At 40.9% G+C, this 21,772-nt stretch overlaps 1 protein-coding gene across 4 annotated transcripts in view; it reads right to left on the bottom strand.

Moving 5' to 3' along the window:
* The window catches only part of LOC103132988 (axin-2-like), a 96,310-nt gene extending 74,836 nt beyond the window's left edge, over positions 1-21,474 (bottom strand). For 2 of the 4 annotated variants that reach the window (XM_016667187.1, XM_016667195.1), the window contains exons 1-2: positions 19,069-19,184; positions 4,183-4,367 (exon numbers count right to left, since the gene is read on the bottom strand). The gene's annotated coding sequence lies outside the window, so the exon portion shown is untranslated. Of the gene's footprint in view, positions 1-4,182; positions 4,368-19,068; positions 19,189-21,267 lie in introns of those variants that run through there. The other 2 variants (XM_016667193.1, XM_016667205.1) reach the window with 2 other exon arrangements.
* Positions 21,475-21,772: the final 298 nt, after the last annotated feature.

Here is a 21,772-nt window from a genome sequence, read left to right as displayed (position 1 = left end):
TATGTATGTATGTATGTATGTATGTATGTATGTATGTATATAAATACATAATCATGTTTGAATAGCTTGTTCTCAAAGCGGACTAAAACCCCGGAACTCAACATTCCTACTTAGCAGCAAAATAATGCCAATTTAATATTTTCCCTTTCTCTTTAGCTTGATGGTAACAAACAGTAAGCAACCTCAAACCACACCAAGGAAGGTGATGACCTCATGAAGTTTATCCTGGTTTGGTCTGATTACTTCTGCTACACTATCGCTGTCTCCTCCACCTTCCCAATCTCTTCAAACAAACTTGTTTTACAGAAAGCGCATTCCTGAGTTTAGCAGATTGAGCGGATTTTCCTTCTGCTTCCATCTCGCCTCAGCTCAAGCGTCTGCAAGCAGCAGTTTCATTTTAAGAAGTGCTGACACTAGAAAACCCAGCATTTCTATGTGCATTCAAGGAATGCATTTTCATCCGGCTTACAGAGTCAAAAAGAGAAGGAAAGAGTTCAGAGAAAAAATGCGGAGAGACAGTGAAATACCAGCAATGGAGGGGGATTGAGAAATACATTTAGAGAAGAAAGAAAGGGGTGTTTGCATAGATATTTTTTCACTGGTCACTGGTGAATTGACTTTTATCATCGCCTTGCAAAATACTTCAACTCTTGAATTTTTAAGATTTTGTCAAACTACACACTTCACTGCATGTTATGGGGGTTGTGACAGACCAACAAAAGTAGTGCATAAAGGTTAAGGGGAAGGAAAATCATACACGCATTTACATTTTTCTTACAATTGAAAATCTGAAAAATATGCCATAAACATTTATATCTATCTCACCAGAGTCAGTACCTTGAAACAGACTCTTTTTCTGCAATTACAGCTGCAAGACTTCCTCTTGCAGTTTTACATATTTAGAGACAGAAATGTTTGACCAGTTTTTCTTTGTAAAGTTGCTCAAGCTGGGATAAAGATCATACTGGGTCTATATGCTAAATTGCAGCTCTGAATATGTGTTTAGGTTCTTTGTCTTACTGAATGTGAGACTAAGGACCTCACTTCCAGTGCATTTACTGTACAGTAAATACTCTGATTTACTGTATTAATTGAACATCGAGAATTGGGTGGAACTTCCATCTAATTCTCAAGTCCTCATCCAGAACTTTCTTCTAGGATCTTCCTGTATTTAGCACTATCACTCTTTCAAGCTAATCGATCTTGCATTGGAACTGGAAAAAGGAAAAACATCCGAAGAGCATGATGCCATTGCCTCCTTGTTTCACTTTTCTTACAGTGTTTACCGTGTGGGTCACTAAACAGGAGCCAGGAAGAAAAAGCAAGCAGAATATCGATGGGGAAGTAACCAGAATATGATTGGATTCAACAGGAGGAACCAGCAAGGAGTGACTGAGAATGAGATGCTTAAGTAATGGGAGGTTGAATGCTGAACAAAAGACTGGCTTAGTCTTGGGCTGATGAGCTAATGGGTTGCAGGTGTGGAGAGAGAAGAAGAGAGAGAGAGAAAGAGGAAGTGACACATAGGACGAGGGAGAACACACTGTGGACTAGACATGATAAGAATAATAAAAACTACTGTAACTCAGAAAAGGATTAGACACAAGAAATAAACATGACTAGAATCAATAAGGAACTGAACTAAAAAAAAAAAACAGAAACAAGACTGATCTAATGAAAATAAGAAACTAAAGAAGACAGAAATAAACAAACTCCCTATTAACTCAAACATTTTTCTGACATTTTGATCTCATCTGACACCTTTTTCCAAATGTGGGCTGTGTCTCCTAAGTGACTTATGGCAGAACACAAACTTTCATAAAGACCAAATTTGTGGAGTGCACTAGTATCGGCCCTGGACAGACTGGCCAGGATCCACCTCAGGTGTGGATCTCTGCAGCTCCTCCAGAGTTATGATCGGCCTCTTGACTGCTTTCCTGCTTAATGTTTGCCTTGCCCATTTTGTTAAATGATGCGGAGAGGTGTGTCTTAGTAGTTGTGTTATACTTGTTTCATATTTTTAGATGGTGGATTTGATTTAGGAGATCTGCAAAGATCAGGCTGTACTTTCTCACCCCTTTCCTGACCTTTCTGGTGTGTTCCTTGGTCTTCACTATGCTGTTTGTGTGATTTATGAAGGCGTTTGTTTGCTTTACAGTTTATATAGAATTTTCAGAGCAAAGAGGGATAGATAAAATGCACATACACAATATTATTTATTTATTTTTTTCACAACTACTTTATGTTGATCTGTTCTATTGAACCCAAATAAAATACACTTAAGTTTGAACGTTGATATGGGGCCAAATGTGAAAATGCTCAAAAGGTTTGAACACTTTTGAAAGGCAATTTGTATACCGAAAACATCTAAAAGGATGTAGGTTTCAGGTTCACATATGGTTTAGTTGTGGGGGTGGGAGTGAACCCACAGACATTCCCAGACTTTAGTAATCCACAGCAGATGATGCCTGACACACATGTGTTCTCCACAAGGACAGTGACTTTGATGGATTGTGTCCAGGCAGCCATGATCACCATTTCCTGTACTCAGATTTACTGTATTTGCATCTATGTTAAATGTGTGGTTACCATGGACTGTGATAAGAAAAAAAAAAAAAAAAAACTTGCAAAGGGATATTTTCATAATGACTTAATGGATTTATTTATTTTGGTTACATTTGTCTGTCGTGCAAGGTAAGGAAAAGATTAAAAAAAAAAAAAAAAAAACTTGCAAAGGGAAGTCCCAGTAAGGATTTTTTTTATTTTTATTTTTCACCAACAAAGCAGGGATTTTAAGTGTGGGCATTTACTTGCTCTAAGTCCATTATCACAATAGAATCAATTCAATGCATATGCAGTACAATAACCTACCAGTCCTAGACTGGTCGTACTGACCCCACGTGCGCTTTTATGAGGTTTGAAAATTGATTAATTTTATTTTTTCATGGTTTCAGAAACTAGCAGGCTGCAGGACATCCCCTTCGCAACACTGTCATCTTACCATGAAATCCTCCTTCCTCTCTCAGAGCATTAAGCATTGTGACTAAGACTTACTTGCGCTAACTAAAGGTCTTCTTCACTTATTTATTTCCTAATTTTGTCGCATTAGGAATTTTCTTAAGGTCTAAGATGCTTCTCAAAAAACATTTGCCTTACTGAGGCAAAATTCTGAGAAAAATCGTACAATTCAAGATTTTCTAAGAATGTTTCTAAAATAACATCACAAGGACTACTTTTAGTCTTAAGATTCTTTGTGAGTACAAGCCCTGGATGCATTATTTACTGCTTATCCATAGTAGGGTGGCCAGGGCGACTGGTGCAGGGGGATACCAAGATGATTCAGGGTGGGTCCCGACCAAATTTATACTCACCATTTATTTTTACCTCAAAATTAGTTCTGATTCAGTGATTTTAGCCTAAGTTAAAGATTCAGGACTGTTTGTTTTAGGAAAAAGCACTCTCAAACCTGTAATGAGTCTTGGAGACATTTTAAAAAAACAAATGTGTCTTAATCAACTAATCAATTTCTTTATGTTAGAGTTTTATTTTGGACCAAAGGCTCTCAAATTCTATCCCTCTAAGTGGCTCTAATTTATCCCCATTGGAAGAAGGAACCAAAATTAAAAAACAAAATACTGTTTGCTGCAATTGGGCCATGCTACTAAAATACTAAGTGTGTTTGTATTTATATTGGATAATTGTATGTGTGTGTATTGTGCACCTTAGGTTTTGGAAAAAAGTTTTTTTTTCCTGTCAGTTCTTAGGGGTTGACACAATAAAAGATTACTTGGTGTTGGGTTTCACCTCTAATACAGCCACGTCCATACAATCAACAGCTCACTCTGCCTCACAACACCTGGCAAATAAACCTAAAGATATGTTTGTGTTTGTGCTTTTCTATGTTCCAATGTTTCACCACTGGGCAGCATTGGATAACAAAATCCAAAGGTTGGTAGATTATTAAAATCGAAATAGTATAAAAGGCTGTGGTGTACATTCAGCCCAAAAGACTGGTATGAAACGAAAACAGGAGTATAACTGAAGGGATCCGCACGCAACACGCCGTGTATACCCAAAATAAAGAGATAAATGAGATTACAAGCTTGTAATGAGTCTCGAGGGAGGCTAGTGATTGAGGGATGGTAAAGCAGAGCACACTAAACATTTCTTGGCATCTCTCACTGTTGACAGAGGTTCATCAGAGTTAAGATTCCCCTGCTCCTGCAGGTATCCCTCATCGTCCCTCAGCATCCTTAACTCTTCACTTCAGTCGACTGCGGGCCCCGTGGGAGCGTTGTGACTGCCAGCTGGGCAAGCGTGTTGACAGCTCTTTCCCATGGTTGGCCACTGATGCGTCGCTTTGTACCCTGAAAGAGACAGGAAGAGCACATCACCCCTGTAGGTAAGTACGGGGACATTTTATCATAGGGGAGCACCAGTGACAACGGTGGTCTCAGGCCGCTGGATATATTCTATTATTCACAGCCCAGCGTGAGCGTCAGATCTACCTGACGATTGGTGCAGAGGCCGATGTCAGAGGTGACATCAAACAGACAGTGGCTCTGTGACAGCCGCCGACAAGGCTGCCGTCAAGGTAATACTCAGGTGCCCCGGCAAAGGTCCCCACTCTGGAGGGACAGGAGGAATCGTGAAAGGTCATCGCGCAACACAGGTCACACCTTTGATCCAATCAGAGGCAGAATCCAGTAGGGAGAGCCTTTTTGTGAGTGAGGAGTGGAGGACAATGGTTGGCTGTCAATTTGTATTTCAGGGCCACAGCGAGAAGCTAAAAAGAACCAAGAGCCAGCAGCAGCTGCTGCTTCATCATTATTTAATACACAGGTCACTTTAGATGCTTTGGGAGTAAGACAAGAAGTGGAAAGAATAAAAGGATCCGTGATTACTGTTATTACTAAACCACATATTTGATGAGGCCCCCCTCCAATTAGAAAGTCAATTGTCGGTTATGTATTCACACAGGCTGTGAAAAAACACTGAGGGGCTGACCCTGAAGCTTGACCTTGTTCGCTTTGAACCTCTTCTCCTCACCCCTCTCATCCCCCCTCCTGCCTTCCAGTTCTCCGCTTTCTCATTTTCTCCCACTCGTTCTGCCTGCACTCAGTCCCTGGGAACACATGCTTTGATTTGGCCCGTCCAGCAGCAAAAGTAAACCGCATTGCATTTTAGGAATGTAAATAGGAGAAAGTGCTTTCGTCAAAAATTGATTGGATGATTCTAGCTGGACCACATAATCATTTAGAGGGCATATGTAAATACCTCTTATGATTATGGAGGAATGCGGACTATTTCCCTTTCAAAGTCCAAACTGGTCATTTGGTTTGGAGACAGGAGGTCACAGCGAAGCATTTAGGAGCTGGAGGATCACTGCACGCCGTCCACTATTAACCACGAAGATCTATCCAAGAGCACCAGGTGCTCCGCAATAAAAATTGGCAATATGTCTAAATAACGTCTCAGTGGCTCATTTGACGAGTGTAAGTTTGGCAGATTTTTGTGTTAAAATGTGTTTTTCAACATCTAGAACTGTTTTTCAGATGTTTATCAGAAGTCTAAATGTAGGTCACAGCTGCCTCCTCTCTCATGTCATTGGAGTTGTTACATCTTCTTTTCAACACTCTAACCCTAATTGTCATCTTCACATAAGAAAAAAACAAAACAAAAACAAATACAATGTGCAGTTTACGGCTGCAGAGACCGGTTTTAGCACCGGTGTCCGCTCTACAGGTCCTGGATTCAAATCGTCTCTGTGGCCTTTCCGTACGAAATTTGAATCTTTTCTCCCTGCATGTGTGGGTTCTCTACTCAGTCATTCTACCACAAACCTAAAATAAACATTATGACTTCATTGGCCTCTCTAAATTCTCCCCAGGAATGAGTTTAACCTGAGTTTCTCTGTGTTGTCCCACGATAGATGATTGACAACCCTGTTCAGGGTGTACCCTGCCTCTCACCTGTTTCTAAATATTTTTCTGCTGAATTCGACCATAAAGCTGTGTGTTTCGTGTGCGGAGAACATATAGCGGTGTTTAGGGATTACGATTTTATCAGCCATCATGAAATGAGACACAAGTACAAGGATTTGACTTGTACAAAAACAGGCACAAGGATCAGCAGAGTGCTAGCGAAACCAAGAAAGCAACTAGGACTACATACGAAGCTCCACTCCACGGATGCAACAGCCTGACCAGCTTTGTATCTCAGAAAATTGCGATGTGTTAAACCATTCCCTAACGGGGAATTTATGAAGGACTGTTTGGCAGAGTCTACAGCACCAATTTGCCCTGAGAAAAAAAGCGCTCTTACAAACATCTCTCTGTGCACACCATAATGAGGCCGATCGATACTGCGAGAATTTGGTCCTTCAGAAAACTGACAATATTGACTTGCTTGAACTTGGCTCTGGACAAGAGACAAAGACACTGCAGAGCTGTAAGAAGCTCACTGGATGCCAGACCTGGCTTTTGCTGCTTAGATATCCGAAACCGAGTCTGAACAGAGTGGTGATAGATACAAACACATATCAAAACTGAGATTGTTGTGGGCAAAACATATTTTACACAATTTGTAAAAACATATGAGCGTTCAAGTAGTTTATCATTCAACCTTTGAAAACAACCAGTTAAAATGCACATTTAAAAGCTCTGGACTAATAAGAGTGATGACAATGAGTGTATGTAAATCTGTGACCGGCATTGTAAGAACTATCATCCCTCCCAGCAGCCACAGCTGCAGACACGCTATGATATCACTGCAACCTAACGCAGCCCCTCAGGGTTTAAGATACAATTTGTCAGGATTGTCAGTGGAATCCATCATCATGGTTCTCCCTGGTTAAACAGACTCTTTAGGCTGTAAAAACACACACCGGTTTGCATATCAGATGTGATCCCTGACAAGATAACTCTAAATCACGCTCGTTTGGCTGAGCAGTGTATATTTCTTGCGCAGATCAAGTGTATTCTTTAAACTACGTACTGCACAAGCCGTACTCAGACACATGGCTGAGCTCAGATCGGCTGCCATCGCTCATCACTTCCTCCCTCATTCAGAGCTTCACAGACAAGATGATTTCCTGCCTAACACACTGTCTTTCTCCAGGGAAGAGGTCTTTGGATTGACAGGGCTGCTCTTTGCATGTGTGCTTTTGTCAATCTACAGCAAACTATGTAGTGGTCCTTCTTTGCCAGCTGTGATTACTTTCAAATGAGCCTCTGTCCTCTGCTGCGCACTGCTATCCTGATGCAGAATAACAACCCCACTGACTCTGAAACCCCCATCTCATGATCAAATGCAACAGTCCTGACAACCAAATATCTCCTCGGGAAACACACAACTCCCACAAAGGTAGGCTGATGTGCTGCGAGTGAGAATGCGGATAGCTATGATCTTGTTCTCTGTCAGACTTCAGTGTGTTTTCACAAGACAAGAGATTGGTGACAAGGCACACAAACACGCTCAGACAAGGAACGGCGTTGGCGAGGAGGTGAATGAGGAATAATAATTAACGGCGACTGTGCAGCAGGACAAAGATGCTCCCTCACGACCAGCATCCTATCCCCCCCTCAAGGGACAGAACAGGGCTTCAATTAACTGACAGGCAGACGTATTAGAATTTCTTTCATGGGCCTTGATGGGCTGCTGAGATGCAGGACTATATTGCTTTGAAAGCCAGTGTGGTTTCCCCTTCAAACGTGCCCTCTAAAGTCCTTTGATCTGCTTGGTGGTATGTGTCCTTGGAGATATGTGTCTACTTCCTCAAAGCACCTCATTTTCCTGTGCTGAGGTTTAGAACAACAGCAACAGTAGGCTCTGCTGCATTCAGGCTCAGACAACAGAGACACCACCAACGCATTACGGGGACACCAGGAGGCTCTAAGAATGCGCAATGCGAAATATGCAGAATATGAAAATATCTTCTCAGAAGTAATGCATGCAAATAGTTTTGTTAGATTTAAATCTTAAATGTCAATGGATTTCGCTGAGAATATATGTGATTTTGTAATCTGAAATAACTCGTACTCTTTTTTTCATTCTCATTTTATGTTCCTGGTCATCTGCTGTAAGGTGAATCTCCAACAGGTTTCTCTCACCCTGTTTTTAGTTCAATCAATTCTCCCATTGATTCTGACAAACTTTATTCCCTGTAACATCCTGGTTATTAAAAAAAAGCATACTTGCTGCATGACCATGCCACCACCATGCTTTACTGTTTAGATAGCGTCTTTAGGGTGATTTTCTACATTAGTTAACCTCAGTTAACACAAACTTTTATGAAATTAGGTGAAAACATCCACTGTTGGTCTCGTCCTACCAGACTTTGGTTTCCCTGAATTTTTGCTTTGGGACTTTAACTGCAAGAGGAATGTGTGCACACAACACTTTTCAGATTTGTATTTGCAAAAATGTTGGAAAGCATCCATTCAACTTTCTTTTTACCCAGGTTTTGTCTTGTTTGTTTTGGTATAACACATTCATCTCAATGAAATGTGTTGAAGTTTTTGGTTGTAATATGACAAAAGTGTGGAAATGATCAAAGTATGTTTACAGACCCGAAGTTCTGAATCTTTCTTTGGCACACAGAAGTGTCCCACAGATATAAATAGATCCAAATATGAAGATTTTAGACTTTTTATTTTCTTTTACATGTATACTAACTGTGTTATTGGAAACAGAGCCGATACTTGCTTTTATGTGAACAACTTTGGCCAATAAAACCGATTCTGAATCTACATCATTTATATTCTTGTAGAAAAATGTGAAAATAATTCAGCTGAAGGATAATTTCTTATCACCTCCTGAGTCTATCAGAGCCTCACAGGGTTTCCAGTTATTCTCTCTCATTATATTAGCAGCTTAAAAGATCAATCATTTGCAAGGCTACGTCTTCATTTCTGTGACAAATTCCAATCCAGGCTCATTGGAAAACAAACAGAAAGAGTCATAAAACAGAACTGCTCCAACAAAAACATGATTTCAGCTGGATTTGTTGTTCTTTTGGCCACAAAAGAACAACATCTGAGAAAGCTGCCAGTGGATTCTGCAACACTTTCAGAGAAGAAACACAATCTTCTCATTAATATTTCAAAACATGCAATCATTTTCAATAAACTATTGAAAAGTGTCATTTATTCCAGTACCTTAATTATGCAACTACATTTAGGGAGAAGGCAAAGTAGTCTTGTTGCCTGTTGACACCCCCCACCCTGCCCTTGACGCCAGTGCTGACTTTTCCTTGAACTGCTGGGTCATTTTCCCGTGCAGGATGCTGCCCGCCTGCGAAACGTTGTCCAGGTTTCACCTCCCCCAGCAAGAACCCTCAGTCCTCCCCAGACGCAGCAGTTCGACAAACTGTTTACACTTGACTACCCACAACTGGATCACTGCCAGTCACACCTGGAAGGAGGCCCACATCGACCAACCTACAGGACAGACCTCTGGACCTCATGTAGAGAGGGCTACCTCTCTGGTCTGAAGTAAAGTGTCAATTTGCCCATGTTGTGTTAATTTTGTTTCCTCTAAAGGGAGAAATAAAACATTTTAACTCGTAAACAGATTACTAGAAAACTCCCAAACATTATTTATTTTTATTTTTTTTTTTGTCAGTTTAATGCGAATAACATTGTGTTAACTCATGATGGCTTCCATGAATACAATCTGCTGCTTACAATCAAAGCAGCAAATCCTCCTCTGGCTCACAGGTGCTCTGCAGTTCATGACTGCCGAAGTCCCACGGAGGATATCATCGCTAACTTGTCTTTAAAGACTCGCTACTTCTCCTTCGTCTTCCACTGCCGCGGCAGGTTTCAGGCACACTTTTCGCTAATATACGTGCAAGTAAAAAACCCTGACATATTCAGCAAGCATGATGTAAGTCTGAGATAGAGAGAAATCCTGCTGCTCACAGGGAATTCTTCAGAAGCAGAAAAAAAAAACAAGTGAAGGATAAAGACAGAATATACTGCGAGTTCTTTGTAACTGAAGAATAAATGAATTCAGAGACTTAAACACAGATAGAGAGGCATATCATTCCACACTCAGGGTGAAATGCAAAACTGGCACAAGCTGCATGAAAATGTAATTGTTTTTGTTTAAAATTATTATTTTAATGGATGATTTCTTTGGGTAATGCCCCAAATTTGTGAACCTTGTAAATAGGGCAGGCTTTGTCACTCGATGAATCAGGAAGAGAAGATTTGTGTCATGCAGTAAGTAGTGTGCGGTACAGATTCAGCAGTAAAGTGGTTGGTTGTAATGGAGATGAGCCAAAGGAAAGTGCTGTCTGGTTCTAAGGGATTGGGCATGGATGAAGAACTAAAACTGCTCACCCAAGTCTTTCAACGTTTAAAGAGATAGTTCAGGTTTTGCATTTTTCAAAGCAGGTGTTTGTGGTTCAGCTATGAGCGGTTCCTGTCTTGCCTGTGGGAAACTTTACTTCCAAGTGCATTATGTAAAGACAAACCCGGATTTGACAAATTTTACAACTAAACATCTGAAAAAGTGTTGCATGCTGTAGGATTATGCTCTTTTGAGTGTACTTTGTAGAACCACATTTAATTGCAGCTATGGTCTTTTGGGTTATGGCTAAGCCCAAAAGATTTTAGAAATAAAAAATAGCTTAAAAGTAATTTTATAATATTAGCAATGTGTTCCTTTTGACTGAAAGTATTGCTAACTTTTTTGAGCTGCATAGCCAGAGCCCAGAATTGAGTCTGATAGAGAATCTATGGAGGGAACTCAAGAGTAGGGTGTTAGCAAGAAGGCCTTTCCACCAAAATAGAAAGACTTGGACCTCATCAGTAATGTTACAACATCAAAAAGCAGTGGAAACCCCCCTCCCCTCAATCATAGGGAAACAAGAAATATGTCATATTTTGTACAGGGTTTTGTACATTATTTATTAACTTTCTAGGCTTGAGAACAAACTATAAACAATGAATTTGCCTCAATAGTGTTTTTATGTTATAATCTTGTTTTTTCACACATATCTCGATGTTTGTTGTGTCACCCTAATTTTCCCAGCTTGAGACAATAAAGGATATTTCTATTCCATTATTATCTGTAGGTTCAACATGTTTTTTTTTTTCTGGTTTCTAATTTTTCTGGTTATTTCACTGCCTTTGTAGCATTTAGACTATTTCAAAAATGTCCAACTCTTATTATTGTCCAACAATGAATAGGTTATACTAGTATAACTGTATACTGACTACTGTATTTGGAAGATAGTCCAAAAATATCAGTTTTAATCACTTTTTGGTATTTTAGAGCTATTTTAAGAATTGTGGATCCAGTTCATCCTAAATTTCAGGTTGTCTACAGACAAACAGGTTACAAACTCGCCCACTTTGGGTTTTCAAATGCATGATTATTAACAAAGTAAAAAGAAAACAACAACAAAAAAAAACAGGTAAAATATTGAAATCAAGATCTGATTTAGTGAATGGAAGATAAAACAGGCCGGTATTAAAATATGGTGAATTTTTCATGAGATAATTGAAGTCTGCTGAGTAACAGAGTGCAATTTGCTACAACAACTTCATCAATGAATTACTGTTTGTTTTGTCCGTATTGATAAATAAAAAATATATATATCACAGGCACATTTAAGGCACAAGCTTGGCTCAGACTTTTACTCTTCTTCATTAGGGACAGAAGCAAAAAAGGGAAACATTTTCTGTTGCAGAAATTAGCAGAGGATGAGAAAAACACAGAGAGACGGAGCACGAGAGCTAGAAAGAAATAAAGTGAATCCATTGCCAAAAAAACCAGCATGTCCTGCAGTGACATGTATACTGAATACCAATCAGGGGCAACGGGGCTTGGCGGTCCAGGCGCAGCACTCATTTCCAATGCACACGCTGTAGCTCAATCAGACGGGCCCTGGCAGATAAAAAGGGATCGCTTGCCTGGCTCTCAGAATATTAGCTAATGCCACATTTGCAAGTCTTCAAGAGCAAAGAGGGACTGGGTGGGGGTGGGATGGGCAATAAGAGGGAGATGAGGGAGATAAGAAGCGATGGAGAAAAAGTGTTACAAGTAAAGAAGAAAAAGAAGATAGGAAAAGTAAAAAAAAAAAAACAAAACAAAAAGTTCTCCGTTTGGTGCAGCTGGAAAAAAAAAGAGAGATTATTTCTCGCAATAAAATGCTGTGAATGGCTTTGTAGTTCACAACTGATGGAAGTGATGCCTGGATGGGGATTACTCTCTTTTCATCATAAAGCCCCATCTGGTATACTAGCAAGACCACGTCTGCCCAGGCCTCTCGCCCTTTTAAAGTGCAGTCTTGGGTTACACATCAATCCAGTCCTGCTGCAGCTGTGCCGGGAAAAGACGGCAGGTCCAAGCTTTTGCGCGCACACACACACACACACACACACACACACACACACACACACACACACACACATGGCGGCGTGCTAACATGCACACACACACACATACACACACACACACACAAAAAGAAACGCTCGTCAATTACAGCGCGCGTTCAAATGCAACCGGACAGATGGGTATTCGGGGATGCAGGAAGATGCACAGACACGTGTAAAAACACGCCGTCGACCTTCGTTCCGTGTGCCAAGTTATCACAGAAACAATGGTGAAACGCACAAAAAGATGAAGTGCTTTTGAAGCAGGCCTATTTCCAACTTGAAAGAGTCAGCCGTAATTAAAACCAATGGGCAGCAATGCGAGATAAATGAATAGCAGAACATTCACCAGACCCCTCCTCATCTTTTAACTAAACCACTGGTCCGGTGGCTGGCAGATGTTCTGGCTCCATTTGATGTGCGCTTCTGCATTCCCATGTGTTTCTGCACACACTTCTTAGAGTCTGCGCGTTTCCCTCTGATTGGCAGGACGTTATTGTTTTATTTCCCCCTCCACTTCATCTCGAGAGATCAATCATGGCTGTACTAACAGTCGTAAACCTACCGTTGGCCCCGGTGCTTATAAGGCTTCGATTTGACTCTGCTTAAGTGAAATGGTTAAAACTAAACCCAAATTGACAAGAGCGTGTTGGGATCAAATCACCTTTTAAATACACATGCTAATACTCATTAAATATAACACTAAAGCAGAACTCTGCCACCCTGAAGCACATTCTGAAAGCAGACGTGTACTCTGGTCACATATAAAAACTAAGGCAAACATATTACAGATGCCAAAGAAAATCTATACTTTACTATTGTTTACACAGCATTACTTTTCTGCATTATGTTACAGCGAGCAGAATCTCCTTAGATGTCGCATCTCGGTACACTTTCACACAGGAGGATCATGTTTAATTTATAGCCTACTGCATATGTGGCCTCCACATATGGTTCTTAAAGTAGCAGCCGTATAAACGGCTTTAACGTGTTTATGATTGAAGTTGTTTTAAGAGAGTACACCCCAGCTCTGTCTTGCTCCCGCTGACTGTCGTGTAGTGTGAGCCTGAAATAATGACCTAAGAAACGACAAGTGAACTTTTGTCATGCAGGTAAGAAATTAACTGCAGATAACCTTTTAACAGACCTCAAATCAAGATTACGCCTGACAAAAGAGTAAGGCTGTGCAGAAATCAATAAAATATGTTTAATTTAACCTATAATAATGGCTGTGCTTTTCATATCTCTTTACTTTCGTGTCAGGCAGCCAGTCTTATTGGAACCGGTTTACATGACTGGTTTTCTGAGTGGGTTTTCACATGACAATTATTGAACTGAAGCCTGCTTTGTTGATGGGACCTTTAGATAAGCCCTTGGATTCATCGGATCTAGATTTGTAATCGGCAAAGACTTCTGCTTTCAGTCTGTACCTTAAAGTAATACGGTTTAAAAATCATAAAAAAACATTCACCCAAACTGAAAAAAACTTGCGCCTCACACACGCGATTCCTTTTAGATCTGGACGTGTCACACGTTCAGCTCCAAGTACAGGATGACCATGACATAAAAACACTTTGTTCTTGGCCCTTTATTTCATCTTCTAAGACAAGCTAATCTGCACTTTTAATCAATGAAAGCCTCATAAACTTTATCTACAGAAGGTAAGACAATAGGTGCTTATAAAACTTTTGAAGGAAGAAGCCGCTCACACGTAACAAAGTAGTATTAAAACTGAGTTTGGTCTTGAAGAATAATGGAAATTCATCCCCATTCACTCCCATTTCATAAGTTTTTTAAAGGAGTTTCAACTGATGGGTCATATTCCTCGAGCAGATGTACAATTATTCTTTTTAGAAGAGACATCTGCCTTAAAGCGACAAATGATATTAGAAGTCAGACATTAAAGTGAAGGACGTGATTCACTTTCTGACTTTCTGGACCTTTAATTCCCCTTGTCTAAATTGGCCAGGCAGGACTCTTCTTCATCTTTAGACCGTGTCATCCTCACATTTCAGCACATTACGGGAAGAAAGGCCGGCCCCATTGTTATCTCGCGATCTGCCTATTCCTGCTTATTCCTATGCTAGGACAGGAACAAAGAGGATAATATTACGACTGGACTGAAATAAATTAAACTTAATTTCACTGGAATTAAAAGAAGCGCTTGATGGTTGTGAAAAGAGAAGCGATAATGAGGAATTCAATTTGATTAGTTTGCCGTCAAAGATCGTCTGACCGGTCTGTGGGAAAGCATTGACGGAGCTTCTCTTTCAGTGTTTGAAATTTATGAACGGATAAAGTGAACTAGAGAGACGGAGAGATGGGTTGGGTTAATGTTATGACTCTACTGAAAATTGTGCTGTTAACAAATTGGTGGGTCTCAGCTGTTTTCCACCGCTTCAGCCTCCAGGTATGTTCGCCTGCCTGTCTCCGGCTTCATTGTAGTGCTTCTTTCAATGTCGGACTCTCAGTTAAATCTGGACAGCCCAAATGACAACGCTACCGGCAAGAGAGAGGCGGCTGACAGACGAGGAGAGAATAAAAGGAGCCTAAATCAGCCCCCCTTCCACTTCCCCACCACTTCTCCCCACTGTCAGCCGGTCTGGACAGCCCCGAGGAGATCAAACCTGTTTGTAATCCCGCTCTTCCTCTTCATGTCTGTGTGTTTACAACCTGACCATATTTCTGCTGCAGCTCTGTCTGTGGTCTACGTCCGTCTCCATTAGATCAAATGTAGGAAGGTTGGGGGGGAAGAAATGGGATGCATTCATTGTCCTTGGCTGACAAGTTTCTCGTAGTGCTTTTGTTTAATCCGCGCTGACAAATGACGGGCAATTAATTTGTGCAAACCGCTCCTCCTCAATCTCCGCATGGTCACAATAGACGTCTTGAGCCTGAGGTCTGAGCGGATTGTGAAGTGTTTGCTATGTGACGCTCATCGGACAGTTTATGCTTCGCTGTCAGGAGAAAGGTCAGCTAACTGACTAGGATAGCATTTTTATGCCCATCTGTGGATCACAGGATCAGAATCTGCTGGGTTGCTGTGCAGGAGGAAAAAAACCTTTTGGGTGCAACTCTGGAACATCTTCAATGGAAACCGCATGACTTTAAGCGGGTAACCACCGGGTGGTCCAATAAGCTGTATGATGACATTTACTGACACATGTGTCTCTAGCAATTAATTTCAACTCCTTGAAACATCAACTTTTACACCCTCTCTTTTGGGATGTTTCAAGCTGTGATTTATCTGGAACTCAGAGAAATTTGATCAAAAGATGACATAAATGAATTCCAAGCAAGTTGCCACGGGTTTCCCAAGGGCCTCTGTGGTTTTCTCAATTAAACCAATCCTGATAAAACTTCAGATCTTTTCAAGAAAGAAAGGGAAAAAAAGACTATATTACAAAACACACCATTAAGGGCTAATAAGGTCTGTACAAACATTCTTCATAAATCCTGCTTTCTGCTGATGTCAACCCAAAACTCATGGTCAGAAGTAAACAGGATGCTGTAGCGCTCACCACATCCTATCCCAGTCATCTGCCTTACTAAAGCAGAAAAACTAAAACATATCTCTGTCATGCTTTTAATTTACAAGCCCTCTTGCTCTGCAAACAATCTAACACCGCAAACTCTACACAACTCTTTTGGTCTGTAACTTCAAAGAAATAGGGAAATCCCTTTTCACCAACTCAGATTTGACAAATAAGCACGACTGAATGAATAAGCAACATTTTGCTTGGTTTGCTGGTTTCATGTCCACATTTGCTAAAAAAAAAAAAAGATTGTTTCTTGAGCAAAACAACAGCCACCTTAATAAGATGGTGCAAAAATTCAGAGTGTGTTGCTCATATTACCAGACCAGACAAGAAAAGACCAAACAAGGGGGAAAAACAATCTGTGTATTATTGTTTTTGTCCATTTTGTGCTCCCAAATTTACAAACAACTGAGCCCACTATACACGTCTTGGCCATGATTAGTCTGATTTCCCCATGCTGTAGGCAGTGCTGAGTTGCTCTACAAATGACATAAAAGCCCAGTAATCAGCTTGTAGGACGAATCCAGTTTCCCATTATTAAGCTGGGAAATGTCTTATTACAGCCAAATGTCTTTGCTGTCTGATATTCAACAATGACTTGTTTAGGACTCTTCCGCTTGCGCAGAAATCACAATTTATTGGGATGGAGAAATATTGTTGAGAAGGAGGAAACAAAGCTGCAAAAACCACTCCGTTACACAAAAACTGATTTCTTTATTACCTTAAGGCAGTTACAACTAATTTATTTTCAACTAATTTTTAGACGTCTCTCTGCTTCAGCACACCTGGCTCCAATAATAGCTCATTAGCAAAGTGTTGCAGCTTTGTATTAGCAAAGCTTGACTGTATGCTAGTGAGGCAGCTTTGCAACAAGGGATACATAAGAAAGTTGCAGGACTCTGGCTCTCGAGGAATGTAGTTTGAGACTACTGATCTAATCAGATATAAGTACTGAATTTCTTGTTTTTTAATAGTAATCTTGCATTAACAGCATATAATACTATATGCTACGAGCCTGGTAAAAACCAGCCCCCTGCCCAATGCTTTGCTTCCCACAGAGACTCCAGACTCTCGGCTAATGAGAAATAATTGCTTGCTAGAGGAGTGGACTTTGTTGAAGTTTTAAATTTTACCCAAGGGTTGATATTTGCCCCTTGACATATGTAAATAATGCTATGAAGCTTACCGAAAATCACCCTTGCCGTAAACAATTATCCACCACTGCGAAGAGAGAAATGCAGAGCCGAACGATACAGCAGTTAATGATAATTCAACATTTGGAAGCATGGCCAACATTCACTGAACGGCTTCACTCACTTCCTCTGCTTCCACTGCTAAAGCTACAGGCAGACTACAATTCTAAAACAGCGCAGAAAATTGACGTCGTCGTTCGCAACTTCTCCTTCTGTTCACTGATTGGCTCAGTGGGAATTCTACCGGAGGAATCCAGTTCAGTGGGAGAAAGCCCAGGCTGTGCACTGAGGGAAGATTTGAATCGAGCAGAATTGCGCAGAAAGGCAATGGTCAGGCTAATGCACCATATACATATGCTAATAATATTAAAAATTTGGAGCCACCAATATTTGTCTTTTTAAAGGTGCCTAAGACTGTTAGTAACTACACTATTACAGTACGTTACACAAGGTCTGCACATTATCAAAACCATATTGTCAAATGTGGGTTCCGATTCAAGTCTGAAGCGTTCTTTAAACTTGGGTTGAGACTGTAATTAATTAATTACATAGATTTTAATCATTGAACATTTTTAAGCAATTAAGCCCTTTTAATACATACTAAAGTCCCAAGCCAGAACTCTTGCAATGAGTTTATGTTACTTTCGTGAATCTAACATAAAACAATTTAACAAGTGACGTCTGCATACTACAAAAATGGGTGATAAAAACACTTCTTTTGACCCACTGAGGGTTAAATTTTTACTTCAAATGATGCAGGAAAAGACTATTGTTGTCTGCAAGTTGTGCAAAAAAAAAAAAAAAGAGTTAACCTATCACCAAATCAAACCTAAAATGTCTTCATGCAAGCACCAATGTCCCTATTGCTAATGTCAGCTTCCACAATCCACATTTGTAAAGAAATATTTTTTTTCAAAGAAGCTATATGAACCATCAGGGGTTCCTTGAACACTTCTAAGTGCAATGGGGATAATGGTACTTTGCACCAAACTGATCTCCCTACTATTTTAACCAACATACCACCCTAGAGTCGTCCCGCTTGGATACCTGTCTTCCGCTAAGATTTGTGAAAATATTCAAGTGTCGTGAAGATTTCAAAGAATCAAACATGATGACATCCAGCAAGGAGTTAATAAAGGAAGTGTTGCCATGCTGACAACCTCCATTTCATTCTTGAATTTAAAGAGTCAAACAAACAAACCAGGGTCAATCTGTCAATAGGTGTCCAACAGGGAGCCCATGATAGAGGGACTGGAGTTGAGAAGGGTGGGTCAAAAGAGAGTGTTTAAATCAATATCATCACCATTGCAGGGACATGCTATGATGTCTGCAGAAAAAGAACAGCAGTTGTGGTCTGTTATAGTTTGATAGGCTGAAATGAAATGCCTTAACAGGCAATGACCGTAATGGCTGCCTGCAGAGCAAAGAGCGCACTCTCCTCTCCAAGCCTTCCGTCTTTTTAGAGCTTCGAACAACTTCAGTTTGTCTTTTTGGTCAACCAGAGACACAGTGAATGGAAAAATCCTCCCTGCTGCTTGAAATAAAAGGCCAAAATCAAACAAACACCAGGAGAGTTTCACCATATTAGCCCCGTCTACACTTAGGTCACAACCCACAGAGAAGTGAATGCAAAATCCCCCTTAAGTTAATTTTATAAGACATATCCTCCCTATGCATTATGACTTCTTTCTCCATGCTGAAGCCTTTGCAGCTGATAGTCAAAAACCACCTGCAGGAGTTATTTAACAATTTCCTGAAGTGCAGCTGGAGCAGTCCCGTAGCTATGTCCAACATCCAGAAACATCAGTAAACCCAATTACAAATGCTAAATGTTTTAAGTGCATGCCAACAGAAAAAAATAATAATAATAACAAAAAAAAATTATACTTAGCAGAAATTAAAACAACAGTAACAGCGCTAATAGCGTCTTACAGAACACAGACCCCCTACCTGGCAGCCCCTGTTTCCACGACCCCCAGCTGTTTGTGGATTGTCGAACCATAGCGGCCCGTTGACAGCCTCCCCCAGATTGCCAATTTGCCGTTGGTGGTCCAAGGTTTCGCCTATCCTCTCTCAGCATTGTGCAACTGGAATAGGTGCGTCCTCCCCTGTTCACGCTGCGGTTGTAGCTCCCCGATCTGATTGGACAGCGCTGAGCGAGACCTCATCAGCAGAACATCCCTGTTGTCATGACAACTTGGCGATTTCCCAACAGGGGTGTGTTGGTAGAAGGGTGGGGTGGCGGGTCACGTTTGCTTTCTTGCCTCCGACTGGCACAAGCAGACAACTCATTTTTCATCATCGTTACTTCAGCGCTTGCTGTTTCCCTCTTTCACAGACCTAGCGGGCTAAGCTAATCTGCCCAGCCTGCGATTTTCGAGAATTTATGGGCCATTCTGCTCTAAACCTATGAGTCTACAGGCAGCTGTCTCACCAGGATTTCTTTGCCCGATGTCTCGCACCACAGGATGCCAAATCAGCTTAAAACGATAACCATAGTCATTATTCTGACACATGAAATTCAAGAGGTGGATAGCAAATTTAGCAAGGGCCTTTTAAGTCAAAGCAGTGCAAATGATTTTCTTTTCCGTTTGGATCCGTGGATAATTATTATTTTAGCCCTTAAGCATGAATGCACACAATCAAAAGTTCTTCCAGGTTTGTTTGAGAATGTTAATTTCAGACAATACATTTGAGAACCATATCTCAAGTTTCTATTAGAAAGTGAACATTGAGATTACAACCAAACATCTCACTTCTAACATGAAAAAAAACAAAAAAACATTTAGGGCTAAATTATCAAAACTAACTCACTATTGTGCCAGTTTTGTCATCATGCTAACTTAACATGCCATTCAATAATATAAAAAGGGAAACTAAATCCCACAGATTGAGGCTGGAACAGATCAAGGACAACAAAAGAAATAAAGAAGTCGGAGAGGACAGAAAAGAGGGTGAAACTGGGAAGAAAGTAAAAGCAAAGCATTATTCTGTTGTCAACCATGCCATGCACAGCACAAGCAGATGAATGTTTTGTGCCTGAGACACCCGCTGTGCTGCTAGCCTGCTAGCACATGATAGCTAGCCTGTTCCCAGGGTTTTTTCCAAATTACCTCCTGCCGAGATGGAGATGATGACCTTGGCCGCTGCTGGAGCTCTCCTCCCCCAACTAGGGAGTGAAAGGCGGATGCAGGACAGAGGGCTCAGGCCTTTGATTACTAATCCCCCAAACATTGTACTCCAGCCGGCACCCTACCTGGCCTTCAAGCCGGAGGCAGCTTGGCGGTGGCCGCTGAAAGCAGGTGATGAATGGGGCATAGCTGCTGGAAGCCAGGCTCCCTGGGTAGCAGGGGAGCTTTGCAGGCCCACAAAGAGGCTCATACCAGTTTCTGTTGGATTCTCAAAAGTTTTAATAGATTTCAGAAGAAACTAAAAGCATGCATGCTATTAGTGTTTGAGCGTTGAGAGGAGACCATCTAAAAAAAAAATGGACATGTGACACAATTGTTAACAATAAAGTAAACAAGCGAGAGAAAAAAAAAAAAAACAGCCAGCATGAGCATTACTTTCACTTTGACCAAACCAATAATCACCAAGTTATATACCAAAACAAAAAAGTGATGAAGTTGATCACACAAATCTTAATAGAGCGTGGTATGAAGGGCTATAAATATCTTACAGCAGTAGGATCCTTTTTGTATTGCCGCCGCCCAGCATGTGTTAGGGACTTAAATCCAATCTGAGGTCATCAATGGTAATTCCAAGTTTTACCATTTTATTTTTTATATTTAGTAACTAAAAGAGCCTTCTGAAGATTTTGGTGAAAACCTCAAAATAGTGTCTCTGTAAATCTTTCTGGTGTTCATTGAAAAAGTAAATATTTTTCCATAAAATGTCTGTGGAAATAAACTGACAAAAGGAAGGTATTTGTACAAAATTTGCCCATAACAAGCAGAAGACACCGACCAGCAGAAGACACCGACCAGCACAATCACACTGATCACTGTGGGCAGTAATGGTGACACTCAAATTTGTTGATTCAGGTTTTCAAACCGTGACGAGCAATTCAGCGCTCTTGCCGAACCTATCTGGATTTTGAAAAAAGAAAGTTCAGCGAAATCACAGAAGTAAAAAAACAAAAGCACAAACCTCCTCATTGTAACATCAGCAGCATTTTGGCAGAGACTGCTGGATGCCAGAATCTTAAGAGTACCGGAGCTGAATTCAATGCCTCTTGTCAGGGGAGCCTGATGTGATTATCGCCCCCTGCTAGGGCAGGGATAGTGAAGTTGTCTCGTGCTGGCAAGGACGCCCAAAACAGCGCTGCGGGATGCCCCTCTCGTCGTCCCTGGTCCGGGAACATTGCAGCAGACGCAACGGGAGTGCAAAACATCCATCATCTTTAGCAAAAGGGTCTGTGTGTTTGTGTGTGGCGTCCGCGCATGTGTGAATTCCAATTTTGTTTTGCAGTGCAACATTGTTGTTCCTCTTCATGCATGGCAGCAAATGGGATACTGGAGACAAACTACGATCACTGATCTATAAACTTGTGTACGAGGTCAAAGCACAGTCGACTGGACACTTCTGGGCTTATTTTTTTTTAAATGCGTCTTCCTGGGTGTGTAAAACAACTCTAAAACAGTCCCTTGAGTAT

This window comes from Poecilia formosa, unplaced genomic scaffold (assembly GCF_000485575.1).
Source record: "Poecilia formosa unplaced genomic scaffold, Poecilia_formosa-5.1.2 Scaffold11, whole genome shotgun sequence".
NCBI lineage: Eukaryota > Metazoa > Chordata > Actinopteri > Cyprinodontiformes > Poeciliidae > Poecilia > Poecilia formosa.
This window is presented reverse-complemented; position numbering and strand designations above follow the sequence as displayed.